This window comes from Canis lupus, unplaced genomic scaffold, assembly GCF_048164855.1.
Source record: "Canis lupus baileyi unplaced genomic scaffold, mCanLup2.hap1 Scaffold_330, whole genome shotgun sequence".
NCBI lineage: Eukaryota > Metazoa > Chordata > Mammalia > Carnivora > Canidae > Canis > Canis lupus.
In genome coordinates, this window is record NW_027326554.1 from 3707 (window position 1) to 26384 (window position 22678).

The following is a 22678-nucleotide window of genomic DNA, read 5'->3' on the forward strand; positions in this document are numbered from 1 at the left end:
TATTTTCCAAATTTGAAGTCATGAGACTGCATTACTTTGGTAATTGGAAAGAGGGAACTGTTTGGACATCTAAGAGTTTTTGCAATATAACAATCATACTTCTTTGTGGAATCTTTAGCCATAAAACTTTTTTATGTGTAGATTTTGGGGTAGTGAATTATAAGTTTAAGAATTGGCTAATCTTATTACTCTGTTATAAATAGGCAATATGCTGTCTTTAATATGCACGTTCACTGAATTTTGTCTTATCCATTTTTACATTTTTTTCTTGCATGTCCATGTCTTAAGCCTTTTCTTACTTCCATAGTAAACCATATTGTTTTATTATCTATTGTACTTGATAATTATCTAATTATCTAATTAATCTAATATAACTAGCTGGTTCCATGGAACTTGCTAGAACTTGTGCTAGCATACTATACTCCCAATACTATACCATACTCCCAATCTCCAGAAATCTGTCAGAATAAATCCTACAAGAATAACACGTGGGTTGCCGACTATCGGTTTGAAAGTCTCAGTGACGGTGGGTGGATTCTCTCTTTCTTATGATACTTCCATAGTTTCATTTTCTTCACTTCTGAAATGGGGACCCACCCCAGTGACAGTCTCTGGCCACTTCAGTGTTCCCTGAAGCTTTTGAATTTATTTAGAAGAAAAACATTTCATTTGAGGATACAAGTGATAGAAAGATTGACATTGAAAATTGCAGTCACTGTGATGTGTGTCCATTTTATCTTCATACCTTTTGAACGCTGTGAAGCCTAACACAGGACAGTGTTGTGCGTGGGGCAGAGAGAAGGCAGTGAGAGCACTGGATTGGGAGCCAGGAGCCCTAGTCTTGGCCCCGTCACCATCTCCACCAAGTCGGTTGACCTCTGTGGGACCAGCTCCTCCAGCCGCAACGGGGAGTGTTGGCTAGGCGACTGTTAGGGGATCTTCCAGCTTTGAGACCCAACTAGTCCTAGGTATGTGATACCACAGCCGACCATTCTGGAATAGTATTGATCTACACAGTAGTGAATGGTGAACATGAGGAAGCTTTAACTTCCATAAGGAGAAGGTGGAAAAAACCCACTTTTAAGAGCTGGCTGCCAGATGAACTAGTTGTTTTACCAGGAAGACTGAGTTCCTTCTGGGAGTTAGTTTTCCATTTGTTTTGGAAAATACCCACGGGGTGTTTGGCTGTTTGACTTTGTAAGAGATAACTGGAGGGCAAGGCCCAGATGGTAGAGATTTCTAAAAGGAATAGTAAATATTTCTCTGCATAATAGAAAAACAAGCTTCTTTTTTCTTGTTGTTTGTTTTCTGTTTTATGAATACCCCCTAATACCAAGACGGGGCTTGGCCTCCAGGTGAGCAGGAATGCAGCTAGTGCAGCCCGAGTGGAGGCGCACACCATCCAGAGAAGCACCCTGGGTTAGTTCTGTACTGCTTTTTAAAAAATTTGACTCGGTATTTAAATATGCAGATTTGGTGCTTTTGATACTTGGAAGATCTTAGTAATAATGGGCTGGGGAGCTGCTGCGCCCCGTAGACCGGGAAGCCATTCCCTCAGACCGGGAAGCCAGTCCCTCAGCACACGCGGGGCCAGGAATTAGGTTTGCAAATGTTTGCACGCAGCCCGGGCGGCCCTGTGTCCTGAGGACCGTGCTGAGTGGGGGCGCTCTGGGACAGGGAGGATTTGGGTCTCGGGACAACCTGGTGAAGACAGAATTGGGTGGTCAAGGGAAACCGTGAATTTCTAGAAACTCTTAGAAAAGCACAAGAAAGCAGTTGTTTCCTACCTATGCCGTAATCACCCTTCATTTGCTCAGGCCCTGAGCGGTCTCTCTCCTCCTCCTGCACACACTCAGGGTAAGTGTTGATAAATAGTAGAACCATTTCCTCACTTTACTTGTTTTGACTCTTTCACTTCTCATTGTATTTTCTTTTTTTTAATAAGACACCTTTTTCTATAAGGTAACTCCTTGTTAAACCAACCACATATAAATACGAAGTCCTAAAGAGCCAGTCTGAGGGTGGAGGCAGAGCACCCCCCCCCCCAGGTGTGAGAGTGTTTCTGTGCGGGTCTGCCTGTGTGGGCGCACTTGGGGTGAGCACCTGCTGGAAACACTGTTTTGTCTCTTGATATTACTGTACGAGGTAGTATTGAACTTTTCTCTGATTTACTATCACTACTCCTTGTCCTTCCAGTTTGAGAGTAACAACTTACACCAGTTGGTTCTGAAGCTATGCCAAGGACAGTTTGCCCCGATATCCCCAAGGTTAGCCCATGACCCGCAGGCCTTGGTATCTCAACTCTTTGAGGTGTCTCCCTGAGATCGACTGTCTACGAATTCCATTTTGAAAAGGCCTTTTCTTGAGAATCTTATTGCCAAATACTTTACTCCTGAGGTGAGCTTTAGAGGTGTTTCTGTGTGGATTTTTTTTTAATTTTTATTTATTTATGATAGAGAGAGAGAGAGAGAGAGAGAGAGAGAGAGGCAGAGACACAGGCAGAGGGAGAAGCAGGCTCCATGCACCGGGAGCCCGATGTGGGATTTGATCCCAGGTCTCCAGGATCGCGCCCTGGGCCAAAGGCAGGTGCCAAACCGCTGCGCCACCCAGGGATCCCTCTGTGTGGATTTTGACAGAGATTTTGGTTAGCAGGCCCTTGACACGTGTGTTTCATCTTAGGTCATTCAGGAGACTTCAATCCCAGCCTCACACATAAAACAAGATGATTGACTTCTCAAACTGCTGGGGAGGAATCCAAAGTAAGAATGATCCAAGTGATCGAAAAACATTTCTTAATGTTTGTCTCACACAGTGAGTTTTAATATATGGCTGACAGCATTAGCACAAAAATTCCACCAAATACACTGAACATAGATGTTTTAAAAATATGAGCAGTGTTGGGGCACCTGGGTGGCTCAGGCAGTTAAGCATCAAACTCTTTTTAAAAATTTATTTATTTATTTATTCCTGAAAGACCCAGAGAGAGAGGCAGAGACACAGGCAGAGGGAGAAGCAGGCTCCATGCAGGGAGCCCAACATGGGACTCGATCCCGGGAATCCAGGATCAGGCCCTGGGCTGAAGGCAGCGCTAAACTGCTGAGCCACCCAGGCTGCCCTCATTTTATTTTATTTTTTAATTTTATTTATTTTATTCCTGAGAGAGACAGAGGGAGAGGCAGAGACACAGGCAGAGGGAGAAGCAGGCTCCCTGCAGGGAGTCCGAGGGGTGACTGGAACCCAGGACCCCGGGGTCACGCCCTGAACTGAAGGCAGGCGCTCAACTACTGAGCCTCCCAGGGGCTCCAAACATCCAACTCTTTTTTATTATAATAAATTTATTTTTTATTGGTGTTCAATTTGCCAACATACAGAATAACACCCAGTGCTCATCCCGTCAAGTGCCCCCCTCAGTGCCCGTCACCCATTCACCCCCACCCCCCGCCCTAAAACATCCAACTCTTGATCTCAGCTCAGGTCTTGAATTCAAGCCTCTAGTTTGTCTCCATGCTAGGTGTGGAGCCTACTTAAAAATAGATAGCTGATGATAGATGATAGATGATAGATGATAGATGATAGATAGATAGATAGACAGAGATATGACAGAGATAGAGGTGTATATATAGATTTAGTGTAAGCAAGAGAAGAATCATCTTGTAAAATAGTGACTAGTGGCTGTGCCTGTATATCTGGCTCATGCCTGCTCTGGGTGACTCATTATCCTTTCTTCTCATTAGTCAGGAAACTCCAGAAACCAGTGGATTCGCTAATTAAGAGGTACTTGACAAGGTAGGATCATAACTTAACTTTTGCATAGAAGAGGAAGAGAAGGTTCACAGACAGACCAGGGATGATGAGATGAAGCTGATTTTCTACAGAGAGGATGGTCTGGTGACTTGGAATGCTCTTGCAAAGGCCATTTGAAGCTGGAGTTAGGATCTCAGACCTAACTGGTGGCTGTGGGGATTAGTATAGGGCCCCTGAGGAAAGCAGGTGACACTTCACAGTAATGACTAATAGAGAAACGATTTTAGTGGTGGTTTCAGGATCAGCTGCAGAAGCGCTCCATACATGTGGGTATGAGAGAGAGACAGACATCGAAGAAGACAAAATTACTCATTCCATTGATGTTGTCAAATAAGAGCAGTGTGGACTTAGTCATAACCAAATGTCTACACTGAAACAACGAGGAGGAGTAAAACATCTCTCCAAGGAGTCAGCGATAGGAACATCTGTTGGCTGTTAGATAGAGACATTAGACTTGAGGCAAGTTGTCAAGGGAAGAAGAGTGAATGCGTCCCTCTGCCTTGTGTAACTCAGTCTGGCATTGTTACATATGGGCTTAGTTTGAGAACATTTAGAAGGCAGGTAAGTAGCAGATGAGAGAAAGCACACTGTCAACATTTCTAATATGGGAAGGAAAAGAAAATAGGAACACAGCCTGCTGGTGGCACGCACGGACATATTAGAATCCTGCTCATACACTTCACAGGGCACCTGGGTGATGCAGTTGGTGAAGCGTCTGACTCTTGATTTGGGCTCAGGTCATGCTCTCAGGGTTGTGAGGTCAAGCCCTGCATCGGGCTCCATGCTCAGCAGGGAATCTACTTAACATTCTCTCTCTCCCTCTCCCTCTGTCCTCCCCTCCTGCTCTCTCTCTCTCAAAAAAAAAAAAAAAAATCATACACTTCACACAACAGTGTGGCATGAGTTGTGTGACCTGTATCCCAAGCTATGATGACTCCATGTAATTATTTATGCCATTATCCATTGCATACTTTTCCTGTAAATGTTAACACTAATGCCTGATTTTTTAAAAATAGTGTTATATGTACTAGAAATATGTGAAAGAACCCTGGATTAAACAGTTTCCTCCATTAAAAGACAATGCAGGGGCACCTGGGGGCCTCAGTGGTTGAGGCCTTTGGTTCAGGGCGTGATCCTGGAGACCCAGGATCGAGTCCCACGTTGGGCTCCCGGTGCGTGGAGCCTGCTTCTCCCCCTGCCTGTGTCTCTGCCTCTCTGTGTGTCTCTCATGAGTAAATAAATAAAATCTTTAAAAAAGAAAGACAATCTACTGGCACTTCTCTCAATGGGTCTAAACATCCCTGGGTGAAGTGAACCTACTGTATTGTGAACTGTCCCTTATGTTCGTACTCTCACAAGCATCGATGATAAGATGTGGATATTTTAAAGAAACTGAAGTTGTTTTATTTCAGTTAAATAAGAGCCTAAAATACAGAAAGCAAGATTCCAGGGAAGTGCCTCCCCAGATCAAGGCTAGCAGCGCCAATTAAAAGGAAGGAGATGCTGTGTAGAAATGAATGGAGACCGCCAGCTGAGCCCAGAAGCCTGTATCTATCTGTACGTTGTACTTTGTTAGCAGGGGACATGTTCTCCAGGACTACTTGTACACGTTCAGAGGGCACAGGCTCATTACTCTGGAGTCGGCTAACTTGGTACTTAGTAGTGAAATCATTCTGTGAGGAGCATTAAAATGATACTTCATTGGACAACTTCCAATTGCATTTCCTTACAAGTATTCTATCCTTTTACGACTCAAACCCTTTTGATTTCCTCAAAAAATAAGACTTTTCTATATAGGATAAGTGAGTAGTATAGCTGCAGAAAACATTAGGCCTTCATTCCCTTAATTCAATATGGTATATATAATTGAGAAACTTTTATTATATAGTCGATTATTTTTTTCCTAGAGATTCTTTATGTTTGGTTCTGCTGAATCCACATCAGCAGAACCTTGAGCCTCTTAGTTCATGCTAATGTAATGTTTCTGGTATGTAAATGATAAAATGCTATTGTCTTTTAATTGAAGAATTGTATTTTTTTTTAATGTGGTCTTAGAACATCCAGCGTTTTTTTTTTTTTAATTTTATTTATTTATGAGAGACACAGAGAGAGAGAGAGAGAGAGACAGGCAGAGGGAGAGGGAGAAGTAGGCTCCATGCAGGGAGCCCAATGTGGGACTCGATCCTGGGTCTCCAGGATCATGCCCTGGGCTGAAGGCGGCGCTAAACCGCTGAGCTTCCAGGGCTGCCCGAAGAATTGTATTTTTAAAGAAGGCTGTAATTGTATAATTAGAGGACCAGTTGGAAGTCTGTTTATTATGTATTTACTTGCTGTATAAACATTTTAGAAAATGTGGCTCTGTAAAAAAAAAAAAAAAAAAAGTAAGAAAAGGAAAAAGAAAAAGAAAATGTGGTGGTGTATAGATAGATTTTGAAACTATTAGTTAAATTATTACCCTCCATTTGGTAGAATGTGGTTTAACTTTATTAAAGGAGCCTAAAAGTCAGGGCGCCTGGCTGGCTTAGTTGGAAAAGCATGGGACGCTTGATCTCAGAGTTGTAAGTTCAAACCCCAGGTTGGGTATAGACATCACTACAAAAATTAATAAATAAGTAAACTTAGAAAAAAAAAAGAAATGTAAAAGTATGTTGTGATTTAGCATACTCTGTAGCTGACTCAGAGGAGAGAAAAAGCACCTGAAAGATTCAATGATGGATTAAATTAGCAGAACAAGTTGACATTTTATGCAGTGGAATGAGTGGGTCTCCACAGGAACCACCTCTGATGTTCTCATTACTTTGTGAGATTTTAGAGAAAATTCTAAAGAAGCTGTTAATTTCCTACCAATACTTTTCTCTATTTCTAGCCATTTTTCAGCAAGTAATTAGCAGTACCTTGTTTGGGGTTGTATATAGCTAAGACTGCAACACTAAGAAACATATGTCACACTTTAGAAGATTTTTTAAAATAAATATATAATTTGTGTTTAGACTAATAAGCCAAACTTGATACTTTAATATTTAAATAAAAATGACCCAATATCTACAATCCCAGATGGCTCAACTTACATATATAGGAATCACACAGCTTTAAAAAGAAGAGGTAAAAAAAAAAATAAAAAATAAAATAAAATAAAATAAAAAAAAATAAAAAAATAAAAAAATAAAAAAATAAAAAAATAAAAAAAAAAAGAAGAGGGAATATAGTGTGTTCCTTCTTCACAGTGAGGAAACTTCAGTTTAAACCATTTGTTTGGTTATTGGTATTTCCAGCTACCAGTTCTAGGCCTTTCCAGTGGTTTGAACTTCTTTTTCTTTTTTGTTATTGTCTGGTAAGTAGTCAATTGTCCTGGTTAATGTAAAATTGGCCCTAATTTGTTCTTTCATCTGTTAACGTGGTCTGATTCTTGTCTTACAGCTCACTGGCCTCTACTTAACTCCGAGACAAACATTTGTTTCTGGTTCTCCTCCTGTCATTCTGTTCTGATCGGGAAGGGCAATAAGGGGTGACTTGGGGTGATAATATGCCAGTCACAGCTGTTGCATGACTTTCCTTCATTTACTTGGGAAGGGTGACTGAATAACTCAGCATCTTCTTTCCTTTGAGTCATGATGCCACTTTGTATTTAGTCAATTCATCAGGATCTAAAAATGTTATGAATCCCCAGATTTGTGAGTTGGACAATAACATTTATCCTCTATTAAAGTACAGTAAGATGCAAATAAGTTAATAAAAATAGAAAATAATAATACTGAGTTTAGTTTCAGATCTCAGGTTGGCGAGGCATACTCACCAGGTAAGCATTTTTGGTGGGCCAGCCATGAAGTATGCAGGATTTCTATTCACACCTTAGTATAATTATAAATGACTGTGCTACAGTAGACTTCTAAAATAATTTCAAGTTCTAAGATTTGGGGATACTAAGATTATGTTAGTCTAAAAAGAAATCTAGACCAAAAATAACAAAAATATACCTTCAGTGCTTTGTTTTAGTTATGGTCACTATCAAAGTGTCAGTTATTAGAGATTTTAATTATGTGTCTTCAAAATTTTTCCTCTTCTTTTTGATCCTTCAGATTAAAATAGTACAAAGGCCCAAACTTACTGCAGTGCATGGACATTATGACTATTATTATGCCCAACTTGACATGTTGAGGAGGAGAGCACATGAACCAAGTTACTGCTGGGTTCCTCAAGAAGATCCTGGAGTTGAGGAGAATTATAGTCAGGAAGAAAGCCACACAGTCCATCACCAGGTCAATGGTGATATCAGAGCCTGACTTAAATTTTGGTCCTCTGAAAATATCTTGATATACCATTTATTCTGAAACCCTCCCAATTCTCCTAAAACAAATAATCCAAGAAGAATTTCCAGACTGTTCATCTTGAATACTTAATTCACAATTCCCTTAACTCTGTTTCATCTTCATTCAGCATTTATTTTCTTGGGATCTTTCATTTGTGTGCCAGCGTGAGGAATAGATGTAAAGGAATGGGACAGCATCTTGCTCTCAAGGAGCTCGGAGTGTGGTACAGGAAGTGGACAAGCAACTAGGGTGGCAAGGCTGTTGATCAGATGCCTGCCCAAAGTGTGAGAAGATCCTGGTATTGGGTTTTTCGTTTTCCCTCCTACCCATTGTGGACCATGGATGGACTTCCTGTCCTGAAGAAAAATCACGGCACCAGAACATTTTTCTGTTTCAACCTCTCCTGCATCCCCAGTTGGTACAGTTCTCTTTGCGTCTTTTTCTGATTCCCAAGTATGTGTTCTGTAACTTTGAACTATCTCTTGAACTCAGAACTTTCAAGCCACAGGTGAACTGTGGACCTCATTATTAAATTGAAAATCTACTTCTCAAATTAGTGGCTAAGACTAGTAAAAATTTCTACTCAAGCTGAACATTTTTATTTTCTAAGGCCTGCTGAATACCTTCAGAGGAAATTTAAAGCTCAGCAATATAAATTGAAAGTGCAAAAGCAATTGGTAAGTAAAATTCCAATTATTAGGGGCGATCAGGAATTTCCTGCTCACAAATATTCATGGGTCCTTAAGTCAGAGTGCATTCCACATAGAGGATCAAGACTATCCTCCACCTTCTCCAGTTTTTAGTAGCTAAAGAAGGATAATGAGAATGTGCTTGAATCAGGGTCTGGGAAGCCTGATTTTTTTTTCCTCTGGCTCTATCACTTGCTGTGTGACCTTAGGCAGGTCGTACAAGCTCTCTGAGCCTCAGTGTCCTTTTTTAAGTGACAGTTTGGGAGTAGACAAGCTTGAAAGTCCCCTTCAGTGCTACAATTCTTTGTGTCTATTTTATTAGAATTCTATACATTTTTACAAAGTGATTTTGTATTTTATTTGAAGTGAAACTCAACCTTTACCCTTAAGTATAGTGTTACAGTTCTGGGGACAAAGGAAGCTGGATAGTCATCCTATTTCTGTTACTCTTATTTTGGACTGCTCAAGAGCTCTAGTTCTATTCCCCTACTTCACGGTGGTCAACTTTTACAGAACTTTATTTTATTTTATTTTTTTTAAACCTTTTTTTTTTTTTTTTTTTTTTTTTTTTATTTATGATAGGCACACAGTGAGAGAGAGAGAGAGGCAGAGACACAGGCAGAGGAAGAAGCAGGCTCCATGCACCGGGAGCCCGACGTGGGATTCGATCCCGGATATCCAGGACCGCGCCCTGGGCCAAAGGCAGGCGCCAAACCGCTGCGCCACCCAGGGATCCCTTTTACAGAACTTTAATTTCACAATTATACTTTACTAGTTCAGAAAATGAATCCAGGTGTCTCACCTGATAGTGTAAAACATTGATTATGTAGGATAAACAACATAAATGGTTTTATTAATTTTCTTTACTTTTTAAAAGCTTCATACTTTAAATGAAGAAACTTCTACTGCCCACTCCCAAATAGTGAGTTTGATTCAGATAATTCTTGTTTAATGAAAAATATCAAAAGTCAAACGAGATTTCTAAAATGCAAGTACAAACAAAAAAATAAAAATAAAATAAAAAATAAAAAAATAAAATGCAAGTACACTTTATAAATCATTTTATTCAGTTGATAGGGTCTTTGTCCATCTTATGCTGAGTCAGATCACAACCAGAGACAAGAGCTAAGAAGTAATGGAGAAGAGTCTAGATTCCAGGACCTGCAGATCGGGAGAAACAAAATGAAGAACAGGTTAGAAACAGTGTGATTCCAGGGCCACCACTGTACCTGCATCCTTGTCTTCTGTGCTGCATAGGATATTATTTTTAGTGTCTACACTATGCCTGAGGGACAGCCCTCTTGCACAATACTTGGACACACTCACGTGAAGCTCCATGCTGAGAGTTTCAGGAGATACAAAGATATGGATTTGGGATCCCTGGGTGGTGCAGCGGTTTGGCGCCTGCCTTTGGCCCCGGGCCGCGATCCTGGAGACCCGGGATCGAATCCCACGTCGGGCTCCCGGTGCATGGAGCCTGCTTCTCCCTCTGCCTGTGTCTCTGCCTCTCTCTCTCTCTCTCTCTCTGTGTGTGTGTGTGTGTGTGTGTGTGTGAGACTATCCTAAATAAATAAAAATTAAAAAATAAAAAAAAATTTAAAAAAAAGATATGGATTTTACTTCCTCAGAGGATGTCACATAGCGAAGTTCATAAAGCTTTTGACCTTGGATTGATAAAGCCATTATCCACCACTAACATTTTTGAAATTTGTATTAGTTTTCTAGGGCTGCCTTAACAAAGTACAACAAACTGGGTGGTTTAAAACAACAGAAATGTATTGTCTTCCAGTTCTGGAGGCTAGAAGTCCAAAATCAAGGTGTCAGCCAGGCCATGCTCCCTCTGAAACCCGTAGGGAAATCATTTGCCTCTTACGGATCTTTGACATTCCTTGGCTTGCAACTGTATGACTCCGTTCTCCGTCATCACATGGCATTTGCCCTGTGCATCTCTACCTTCATCTCTGTCTTCTTACAAGGACACCCATTGTGTTGGATTAGGGACACACTCTACTCCCCTATGACCACATCTTAGCTTAACCAGCTACATTTGCAGTATCACTATCTCCAAATAAGGTCACATAATAAGGTCCTGGGGGTTAGGACTCCAACATACCTTTTTGAGGGGACAATAAAATTCAACCCATAAAAGTGGGATATATAAAGTAATGGTATGCCATTAACACATTCTGGGTTAAATATAAAAGTGAGATTGCCCAAAGCCACCCTATCGCTCACAGGGAGGGAAGTACCACAGCTGAATGTAAGGCAAATTATCATCTTTAGGACTATGAGGTTTTCAAATTCCTACTGTGTATCACACATTCTTTAAATCCATAGGCTCTGTGGAGATTACTCTGTTCAGTTGTTCACCACCATTTAAAATTTTTGGATTGGGAATATTTTCCAGGAATATTGGAAGCAGTTAGAGGAAATATGTCAACAGTACCACAATGATATGAAGGAAATTTAAAAGAAGATGGGGAGTGAACTGGAGCTGAATAAATTTTTCTCCTAAAGGAAACATGGTTCTCTTGATTTAGATCTAACTAAATTAAGCAGGTTTCAAGAGTGATGATCTCCTCGTAGAAAGGGTAAAATGTCATCATCTAAACTTTTAATGGGAAAGCAAACACGTAATTGAAGCTTTTATTATGGTTTACTTGAGACCACCCACGCTGGTGAGGATATCTGAGACTCTCAGTTAGGAATGGTTGTTATTAAAAATCCTCATTCACTGTCTTCTTCACGAATCAGTTAATACTTATTGACAGAGCAGCTACTTTACACCAGAACTAGATTAGTTGCAGAAAGTAAGTCCCTGCCCATAAGGTAGGGGCAAGAATGAGCATTTATTGAACTCAGCCATATTGGCATAGCCTCACATGCAGGGTAAGGCTCAAAGCCTGGGTAGGACCACATTTGAGTGTAGTCGACTTGAAAAACTGATTCCTGAAAAATCCCTTAAAGGTGCCACATTGGACACTCATTCTTCCATGTCTCGGGTCACTGCATTTCCAGTAGAGCTCCGGATGAGATAGCTGGCCTATGTTTGTAGACCACGTTTCGTGAACATCTAACCACAGAACCACCCTCATTGCCCTGCAGTGCTCCTCCTGTAAGAGGCCTGTGGTGCTAAAGCCGGCCGAGGACACGGCAGGCCCCCGGCTCATAGGCACTGAGTAGACTTACTGGACTTGGTTTCTTTCTCCCCTATCCGCGACCCCCAAGGGCGTACAGAGGAATCAATATGGGGGAGGTGAACCTATGCTACAGTTCAATTGCACATACCAGGAGTCTTCACATACTTTAGCTCATTGTACACACCACAACAGGGAAACTAAGTAACTCATCCAAAGTCACTTAGATGTTACGAGGTGGACCAAACACCCAAACATCTGATTTGAAGCCTCTACTCTTTCTAACATATGCACTTCTGCTCACGAAGAGTTGGAAAGACAGGACACACGTGTTTGAGCAATGACTGAGGAAGATTGACTACAGTTAAGCTCAGGAGTTAAGGATGAGCCAGGGGAGAGTTTTCATGGTCTCACCCAGTCCAGGAAGAGGAGCAGAGTTTGGAGGGGCAGAGCCGAGGGAGAGGGCGTTCTTCCGGAACCCTGCAGAGGTTCACGTGGTACTGGAGGTGCTGGAGGCAAGGGGACTGGAGCCGGTTCTCTTCAGGGCAGAGCCTCGGTTAGGGTGGAGAGCCTTGAATCGTCATCAGCCTTGTTTTTAAGGCAGGTCTGTGATGGAAGGATGATGGCAGACTTTTCTAGAGAGACCATGGAAGATGCATGTGGGGCCTGCCCAGGCTGCCACAGGGGAAAGGAGCCGGGAGGAGGGAGCTGTCAGGCCACTTCCTCTGATGGCCCCTCAGCAGCAGGAGGAGAGCATTTCCTCACCAGATCCCACTCAACACTGGCCACGGTCCCCCTGTGGACTTCAGAACTGACTCAGAACTAACCTGACTGACTGCGTATGATTTGTCTTTTTAGGAGGACCCCAAAATAAGTCATAAAACCTATTTAGTGAAGAAAAGCGACCCACCCGTCCACTGATAGGCACCTGAGGAGGAAGCTCCTGTGCAGCTGATGGTCGTTATTAGATGATGATGTGTCCTCCCCAGAAGTTCGTAGCCCTCACCGTGCAGGGGAGAAGCGTGTGTGAAAGTTCTTAAAAACTGAGCCACCTTGGCTCTACCCCAAACGGTGGGGCGGGGGTGGGATGGGGTGGGGGCAGGCATCTGTTTCTGGCAGCTGGCCAGGTGACTTGGTGCACAACCAAGTTTGAAACCTGCTTTGGAAAAAAAAAAAAAAAGAAAAGAAACCTGCTTTGGTGCGTGTATGAGTGTTCAGGGTTCTGGAGGGTGTTCGAGTCGGGGTCTCAGACACCTAGGTCAGAAGTCTGATGGTTAACGTTGCTCTACTTCAACCTTGCATTGAAGCTTTTTTGTCCCTTCTGGAAGGTTCTTTTACCTTCTTCTTCAACATACCATGAAGGCTTGGTTAAGGGCAGGTGAGGGGGACCCATGTTGGGTGAAGACCAAAAGGGCCCCTGAGTGTTTTGCCTTGTGAAAGACCCTGGGACCTTCCTTGATGTGATGCCGGGGTGCTCTAAAGTGGCCTGGCTTGGGGGATGGGGCTCAGGAGTTTAAGATGGTTGTATTTTAAGGAAAATAAAGCCATAGGACACTTCTTCCAGAACTGAGACAACCAGACTAAACTATCAGATCAGACTGCTAACCTCACAAAGTAAGATACAGAAGTCACGTCCTGTTTCAGAGTTCATGATATCACGCGGCAGAAAAACACCCTTCCCAGGGTTGCAGGGCGAACAGGTCGTAGTGAGCCAGACCGACACATCCCGTATGAGAAGTACCCACAGAGGAGACAGTTCTAAGAGAGAGATGATAGAGACCTCGTGTAAAATGGTGGAGAAAAGAGAGCCTTAAAACACACACACCAAGGAGACGCCTATGCTCCTGCCTGGAAAGGGGTAGTACCGCTTACTAAGACCGGGAAGAGTGGGGAGCAAGCTTGTGGTGGGGAGGCAATCAAGGGTTTGGACATCAGGTGAGTTAGAGAAAATCTGAGGGATTCCACGCCTGCCTCAGGACGCCTGCTTCACTGCTCCCCCGGCACAGAACACGCTTTCCCCAGACCTTCAGATCACGAGGTGCAACGTCATTCCAGGGGTTACACCAAATACGGAGATGGGCTTTTCCTGCATTCCCATCATCTACTCCTCAATTTCTATGCTACTACCCTATTTCCTTTTAGCACATAGTACTTTCTGAAATTATGTTGTTAATTTAACTCATCTATTACTACTCTAGGTCCCCTGTAGGGACCTGTGGTCACATTCGCTGCATGAACCCATGGTGTGGGACAGTGTCTGGCCTATGGTGGGTGCTCAGTATGACTCTGTGGAATGAATGTCGAAGTGAAGATGATGCTAAGTAGGCAGTTGAGTATGTGAGCCTGCAGCTCAGAGGGGAGGAAAGAGCAAGCCTGGAGGCGCACACTGCAAAGTCCTTGCATAAAGGTGCACTTACATCCACAGGAACTGCTGGAACCTGGGATTGAGGAAGAAAAGGGTAGACGGCCCAGGACCGGACCCTGACAAAGCTCCGAACTCTGACATTCCTGGCATCTACTTGCACAATCTTCTCTTCCTTGAAATTGCACATCAATTTTTAGTGCCCTCTTCTTCCTTTTTACTATCATGAGCAGTGCACATGTTTTCCTGATTACAATCATAATTAAGATCTATAAACCTCTTAAGGGAGTGATCCTGTAGCCAAAACTACTTTCTTAAAGAAATAAAATCTTTAAAAAATAAAAAAAAAAGAAGGGCGCCTGTGTGGCTCAGTGGGTTAAGCGTTTGCCTTTGCCTCAGGTCATGATCTCAGAGTTCTGGGATAGAGCCCTGCGTGGGGCTCCCTGCTCAGCAGGGAATCTGCTTCTCCTCCCTCTGCCCCACCCTACTTCTCTCTCTGTCTCTATCTCTCAAATAATTAAAATTACATTCTTGAATTAGATTAGGTTGTACTGGACCAAAGTGACAAGCACTGTCACATTGTAGAATTTTCCCCACTTGCAATGCCACTTGCAATGCCATTGTATTAATATTTCAAGTTAATGGATGCTGTGTCCAAGTTTTTAGTGAATTATTATTAACTTTCCTTAACAAAGGCATGTTTTTATTCTCAAATTAATCATCAGATCCAATCCAGAAGTCAAGTTATATAAACAGACCATGCTGTGAATTCAGGGATTGTGAAACTATCAGTTTGATCAATATTAAATGCTAGATATTAATTTTTCTCTAAACTTGCAGGACATTGAAAGAGACTTGAAACAAATTAGAGTTCAGAACATTAAGGAAAATAAAATTCCAGAACAAAACTGTACAGTTAAGGTAATAAATATTTTGTCTTGCAGTGTCGTATTAAATGACTCTTTGGGGGGGTTCCCACCTTGCAATCCGGGTTGCCTACAGGATTTTTCCCTCTACTATTTTATGGAATTGCCTTATTTTGTGATGTTTGACTAGTGGTTTTAAGTATCTGTAATGTCAAATAGGAGTTGTAATTTTAGCATTTTTATTGGATTGCTAAGCTAACACTATTTTCGTTGCTTTCTTCTAGAGAGGGGTGAAGCTTGAAATTGGTTTAAACCAATGTACTTCTGATGAAAACACCCTCCAAGAGGAAGAGGTATGCCATGAAGTATTTATTTCCATTAACAGGTATAAAAAAAACGAATGTCTTAATAGCACATTTAATGAAATTTTTCCACTGGCCATAGGGAGAATTTTCTTAAATGTTCCTAGAAGGATCTCTGGTTCAAAGGAGTCTTCCAAAATGCTTTTTATCCTTCCATTCTTTTTTTCACTGAGATAATTCCCTTATATGGATTATTCCAATTTAATTTACTTTTCTTTTATAAAATAATTATTTTCTTCATAATATTAACTTCTCCTTTATTGCCAAATTAAAATAGAAGACTTAATTGTAGTCAACAACCAATATACTTACTAAAAAAATTGAGCGGATACCCTGAAACCATGCACATTTATCTTAGGTCTTAATTAGCTATTGACAATTTTGTGTTGGTCTTTGGATGAATCTCAATTATACACTTGAGCTCTCATTGACACAGTGATAAATGCACGAATACAGTAGACTCAAGTCTCATTTTATTACTCGTATTCAACATCCCTTTTAATCCCACTTCTTACCAGACCTGCTAACAAATACCAAAATCAACTGGTTTGTGTTACCATTTCACCTTCTCTAACTTTGCCTTTTAAATTACCAAAAGTTATGTGTGTGGACATATAGGTTCTGTATCACATCTGATACTCAATTTCTTTCTTTCATGTCCTTCATTAGCTAACCATTTTTTAATGTTATCATTTCTTTTAGATTTTTTTGTTTTGAGTAGACTTCATGTTTTAGAGTAGTTTTGGGTTCATGGCAAAACTGAGCAGAAGGTACAGAGATTTTTCCATCTATACCTGGTCCCCTCACATGCACAGCTCCCCACCCACCCCCATCCCCCACCCCCACTGGGATGGAACATTTGTTACAACTGGTAAATTCAGATGGACACATCGTAATCAACCAAAGTCCATAGTTCACATTAGGGCTCACTCTTGGTATACATTCTGTGGGATTTGACGTAACAACACATATTCACCGTTACAGTACCATGAACAATAGATCCACTGCCCTAAAAATCCTCTGTGCCCTGCTTACCTTTGAGATTTGTCGTACCATTTTGCCACACAGAGGCTTCTTTGAGTGGTGGTTGTTGACTCTCACCTCTCTTTTAAGCCTTAGGCATCTTAGCATCCCAGGCCTAGGAGGGTCGGAGGGGGCCTGTTTCTGGTTGGGGTGGTACATCCACAGTCCTTCTATGAAGCCAGGCACTGAGGTAGGCCTGATCGTATAAAGGAATGGAGTCAAAACGTTTTATCTGCCGGGGTGTTCACCCTTGGTTACTTGATGCTTTGATGTGCTTGAAACAGAATGATCATTTTAGTGTTGATTATGGGGTATTAGGAGCAGTTTTCGGGACCCAGTGGGAACATTGTACACTTAAAGCAGGGCTTTCTATAAGGTGAGATAACTTTGAGCGTTCTATAGAACGGAACTGCCGCAGAATAACATCGAAGACAGGAAGTCTGGTTAAAATCAAGTTGCCATATGATCATTATGTGATTGTCACTACTGACAAGGAGAAGAAATAAACACACCCGTTTCTATCTTGTTCAAACATCATTCCAGTTAAAATGCTACTAACTTATTTGTTTAATATACATATATTGCATATGTACCGTATGCCTTGGTAACTGTTTATTACTGGGAATGCAAAAACATTTTTCAACATATTTTTTTTATCAAAATATGGCTTGTTGTCGAACACTGTGGTATTGCTTTAGGCAGTGGGTGTGCAAAATGAAACTTTGACCTTTGAGAATGGCATGAAGCTTAAGGAATATAAATGTGTGAAGGAATATGAAGATTATACAGACAAAGCATTTGAAGAGCTCTGCTGTCCAGAGACAGGTACGTATTGTGCCCCTCGAAAGCCGTAAGTGAGAAGGAATGTTTTATCAGCAATCCGTCACAGCCCCCCTCCTCACTCACTTGCAACCCCATTGTCACCTACCCCGGCTCCTCTGCCACCAGAGACCCAGCCCTTTGCTCTTGCTCTGAGCTGCCCCCAGCCAGCCACTCCATGCCATCCACTTTTCTCATTATCTGCTGGAAGCCTCCATGGACAAATCCCATTGGCCTTGCAGACTCAGCATCTGTCCAGTTGAATTTCAGAGCTCGTCCTTCCCATCGATCCTTTATTTCGGGTACTGCCAGCAGCGGGTCGAGAGTTCCTGCTGCACAGCCAGGGTGGGCTCTCCTCCTCCTTCGCTCCCTCGGCCCCTGGTCTGGGGCTCTGTTGTCCGCAGCGATATGGTGTGGTAGTGAATGCATGGACTTTGGAGGCAGATGGGAGTTTGGATTCCAGCGGGCACTGCTACTTTCTGATTGTGTGACCTTTTACAAGTGATGACAATGCTCTGAATCTCAGCTTCCTCCTAGGAACGGGGATGATAGTACTTGCCACACAGGCTTATTGTGAGGACTAAAGCAAAACTTGATATATGCAGTACCTGGCACATAGTATGTGCTTAATAAATGCTCTGTACCTCATTGTACTGCCTTATTCTCCTACGTGTCCTTTTCTCTAATATTTTCTCCTTCATTCTCTATATGGCTGCTGGAGTTATCTCATTATATTATTCTTCTACTTCAACTTTTTTTTTGGATAATACCTGCAGGATTCCCCATAGTCCATTCCACATAGTGTCCTATTGAATGCTGTGGGGCCTGATCCTGTGGTGACCAGCACCCCTCTTTCCTACCACTGATGACGGGATCCATATAGCCTCCTGGAGCAACCCTCGCTCTAACAGCTGTGTGAGCATTTACACACCCTGGCTTGGCTCTGTGTCTTCTTCCTGGAATAATATATTTCACCTCATTTCCATCTGGAAAAACCTGTATTCAGTTCAGCAGACATCTTATGAGAATCTCCCACTGTGCTACATGGTAGGGATCTCAAAGATGAATGAAAACTGGGTCGGCCCTCGACATCACCATGTGTCCTGAGTCAAAGAAAGGAGGCAGAAAACATGTTTTCTGAGTCCAAATACTAATCATCATTAGAGTGCCAGCTGGCTAGAGTCAGGGAGGAGCCCACTCCTGCAGAGCTTGGCATGCTAAAGAGCTTGGGCTTTATCCTGTGTGATGACTTTCAATCAAAGGGAATTAAATTCTATCTGTGATGGAGAAAGATCGTGCTGGCTACAGTGTCAGGATGATGTGGAGTAGCAGGACTGCAGGCGGGAGGATAACAGTCCAGGTGGGAAATGACAGGTGCACTGGCCAGAGAAGTGTGGTGAGAAAGATCCCAAGTGTGAACCACTGAGTGTCAGGGTTGAGGAAGAGAAGGAGGTCAAGGATCCTCCCAGTTTTCTAATTCAGATGGATGAAGCTGTCACCAACCAAATAGGTACACACATCACACAGAGGGAGGTCAGCAGACATAGGATCCCACTCTAGATTTGGGACAGATGGGGATTTAGGTCTTTATGAACCTCAGCTGGAGATGCTTAGAAGATGTTAGTTGTGTGAGACCAAAGCTCTGGGGCAAATCAGGGTTTCCTTAGCATACACAAGGTATTATAATCACTTTAGAGATGGTCAAAAATGCCTAGGCAGAGGAACTAGAGTGAGAAGAAAACGGAGCTTAGGACAGACCTTAGCAATGTTTAGACAAGTTTTGGAGAGATCCAGAGAGAGTGAAACCAAAGGAGGAGAGAAAGTTCTAGAAGGAGATACAGAGTTGGCAGCATCAACTAAAGAGAAAGGCCAAGTGAAGTGGGTTGAGTAACAGTCTATGGATCTGGCCACAGGGAGCCCTTGGCGGCCTGAGTGAAAGTGAATTCCAAAGTTATTCTTTGCTTCAGTTTGCTGGGAAGAGATCGCAAGTTGTAGGTCTCAAAAGAAATAGCTGCCTCTTTTTTTTATTATTAAAATAATTTCAGTTTGATACTGAAAATGGTCTTTTAACTTGTCTGCATTCCTGTAATTATAATTCAGGTTGAAAAAAAACTTTTCCATATGTTTTGACCATCCATGTCTCTTGTGAATTATGTGTTCTCATCCTTCATTTTTTTATCCGCTGAAAATGGCATTTGTTTTATCCTTTATAAGACTCTTTAAGTTAAAGCTTTACCTGTAATATGAATTGCAGGTATTTTTGTCATTTGGTTTTCAAATCTCATCTCCAGTAACAACAGCAAATGTGTGTGAATGTGTGTGTATGTACATATATGATTAGGAATAAACTTTATAAAGATTATGCTAAGCATGTGAAGAATACTATAAAAACTTACTGAGGTATTTAAAGATCACTTGAATAAATGGGGAGAAATAACACATATTAGAAATATTCTTTCCAAATAAATATATCATATGTTGCCAATTTCAATCAAAATCATCAAAACCACAAAAAGATGGGGACATCATGGCAGATTGGAGAATCTTGGAGACTCTTAAGCAGACAGATTTAGAAAAGAAAAGCAGTGAAGTGGTATATACACTTTCAAATATCAATATATATTCTATAAATTATAAAACAAGATGATAGGAACACCAGAATAGATAAAGCAGTGAAAAGAAGAAATGGTTTAGAAACAAACTCTAGGATGGATAATAATTTAGTGTATGTTGAAAGTGACATCACAAGTCAATGGGAAAGGAAGGCTCAGTCAAATAAATGCTGCTAGGCCAATTGGTTTACAATTTGGGAAAAACTGTGAAATCAGATCCTGTATAATGATACAACAAAATACATTTTTGAAAAACCAGAGTTTATATATAAAAAATGAAGTTACAGATTAGAAAATGGAGTAAAGGAACAATCAAAACTCTAAGGCAACCTATGGAATGGGAGAAGATATTTCCAAACGACACATCTGATAAAGGGTCAGTTTCCAAAATATATAAAGAACTTATATAACTCAACACCCATTATTCAGAAATGAATAATACAGTTAAAAAATGGGCAGAAGACATGAATAGACATTTTTCCAAAGGAGATAGATGGCCAACAGACACATGAAAAGATGTTCAACATCACTGATCATCAGGAAATGGAAATCAAAACCACAATGAGAGGCACCTGGGTGGCTCAGTGGTTGAGTATCTGCCTTCAGCTCAGGGCATGATCCCAGGGTCCTAGGATCGAGTCCCACATTGGGCTCCCCACAGGGAGCCTGCTTTTTCCCTCTGCCTGTGTCTCTGCCTCTCTCTGTGTCTCTCATTAATAAATAAATAAAATCTTAAAAAAAACTACAATGAGATGTTACCTCACACCTGTCAGAATGGCTAAAATCAACACCAGTAGAAAAACAGGTGTTGGCCAGGATGTGGAGATAGGGGAAGCCTCTTGCACTGTTGGTGGGAATGCACACTGGTGCAGCCACTATGGAAGACAGTATGGAAGTTCCTCAAAAAGTAAAAAATAGAGCTACCCTATGATCCAGTAATAATACCACAAGCATTTACCCAAAGAATACCAAAATACTAATTCAAAGGGAGACAAGCACCCCAATGTTTATAGGAGCATTATCTACAATAGCTAAACTAGGGAAACAGCCCAAGTGTCCATCGACTGATGAATGGATGAAGATATGGTATTTATACACAATGGAGTATTAGCCATCAAAAAGAATGAAATCTGGGGATCCCTGGGTGGCTCAGCAGTTTAGCGCCTGTCTTTGGCCCAGGGTGTGATCCTGGAGAACCGGGATCAAGTCCCATGTCGGGCTCCCTGCATGGAGCCTGCTTCTCCCTCTGCCTGTGTCTCTGCCTCTCTCTCTCTCTCTCTGTGACTATCATAAATAAATAAAAATTAAAAAAATAGATCTTTAAAAAAAATAAATAAATAAATAAAAAATAAAAATGAAGATAACAAGCGCCCGCGAGGCCCTATAGCTCAGGGCTTAGAGCACTGGTCTTGTAAACCAGGGGTCGCAAGTTAAAAAAAAAAAAAAAAGAAGAAGATAACAGAACTGGGGCTGTGTGGGTAGCATAGTTGGTTAAGTGGCCGACTCTTAGTTTCAGCACAGGTCTGACCTCAGGGTTGTGAAATCCAGTCCTGTGCTTGGTGTGAAGTCTATTTGGGTTTCTCTCTCCGTCTCCCACTGCCAGCCCCAACCCACTCTTACTCCATTTGTCTCTCAAATAAATAAACCTATCTTTAAAAAAAAAAAAAAAGATAACAACTGATTGCACTTCCATTGAAACTGAAGTCAAATGCTCAGAGTTGCCTCAAGGAATTTGTCCGTTCCTGTCACTAATATTTGTTAACATTTAGATATACTGTCTAGTCTCTCACATGTTAATAATAAAAATGAAACAATTTTTAAGCCTGTTTATAATTTTGGCCTTCTAAGTTACGATCTATATCTTAGTTCGTTTGGGCCGTTATAACAAAACGCCCTTAACTCTGGGGCTTATAAACAACAAACACTTACTTCTCACAGTTCTGGAAGCTGGAAAGCCCAAGATCACGGCGCTGATGGACTTGGTGTCTGATGAGGGCCTACTGCCATGTTTCCTCTATGTCCTCACTTAGCAGCCCTGTGGGGGCTCTTTTGTAAAAGAGCCCTAAGTCCATTCTCAAGGGTTCCACCCTCATGACCTCATCACCCCCCACAAAGATTCCCACTATATCATGTTGGGCATTAGGTTTCAACATAGGAATTTGGGGGGAGGTTGGATACAAGCACTCAGCCTGAACAATCTGTATTAGGAGGAGGTGATAATTTCTGTGTTTCCGAGTGTACCAACAGATAGACTACCTCCAGATTTCCTAAGAACCATTTGGTGCAATTAGTTATTGCATTTTACTTTAAAATTAATGAGTTATTTTCTCATACCCAAAGCTGTTCATTCAAGATACTGGTGCTGCTGCAGGGAATGGGAGACAGTGGGATGTGCGAGCTCCTCAGACTGCTGGAGCTGATGGCTGCGGGTAACACTACCTCCACCTGCTCCGCTATGCCTGCAAGGGAATCTACACTCAGTCAGTCAAAGTTGCCCACAGAGGAGACAAGGCCTCAGATGCAGCTGTGTTGCTGGCACTCACCCTGACTCCCTAGTTCCCTTTTCAATACCATCCCTATAGATTTGGTATCAATGCCTTCAAAGATATTATTTTGGTATCTCCCTCACCTCCTGAGAACCTTGCCTGCTAGTTATCCTAGACAACTGACCATCCCAGGTATGAGAATATAAAAGAG

At 41.8% G+C, this 22678-nt stretch overlaps 1 pseudogene; it reads left to right on the forward strand.

The window, feature by feature from the left end:
* The first annotated feature begins 454 nt into the window (after positions 1-454).
* Positions 455-22461, forward strand: LOC140629892 (serine/threonine-protein kinase Nek5-like; annotated as a pseudogene).
* The last annotated feature ends 217 nt before the right edge of the window (positions 22462-22678 follow it).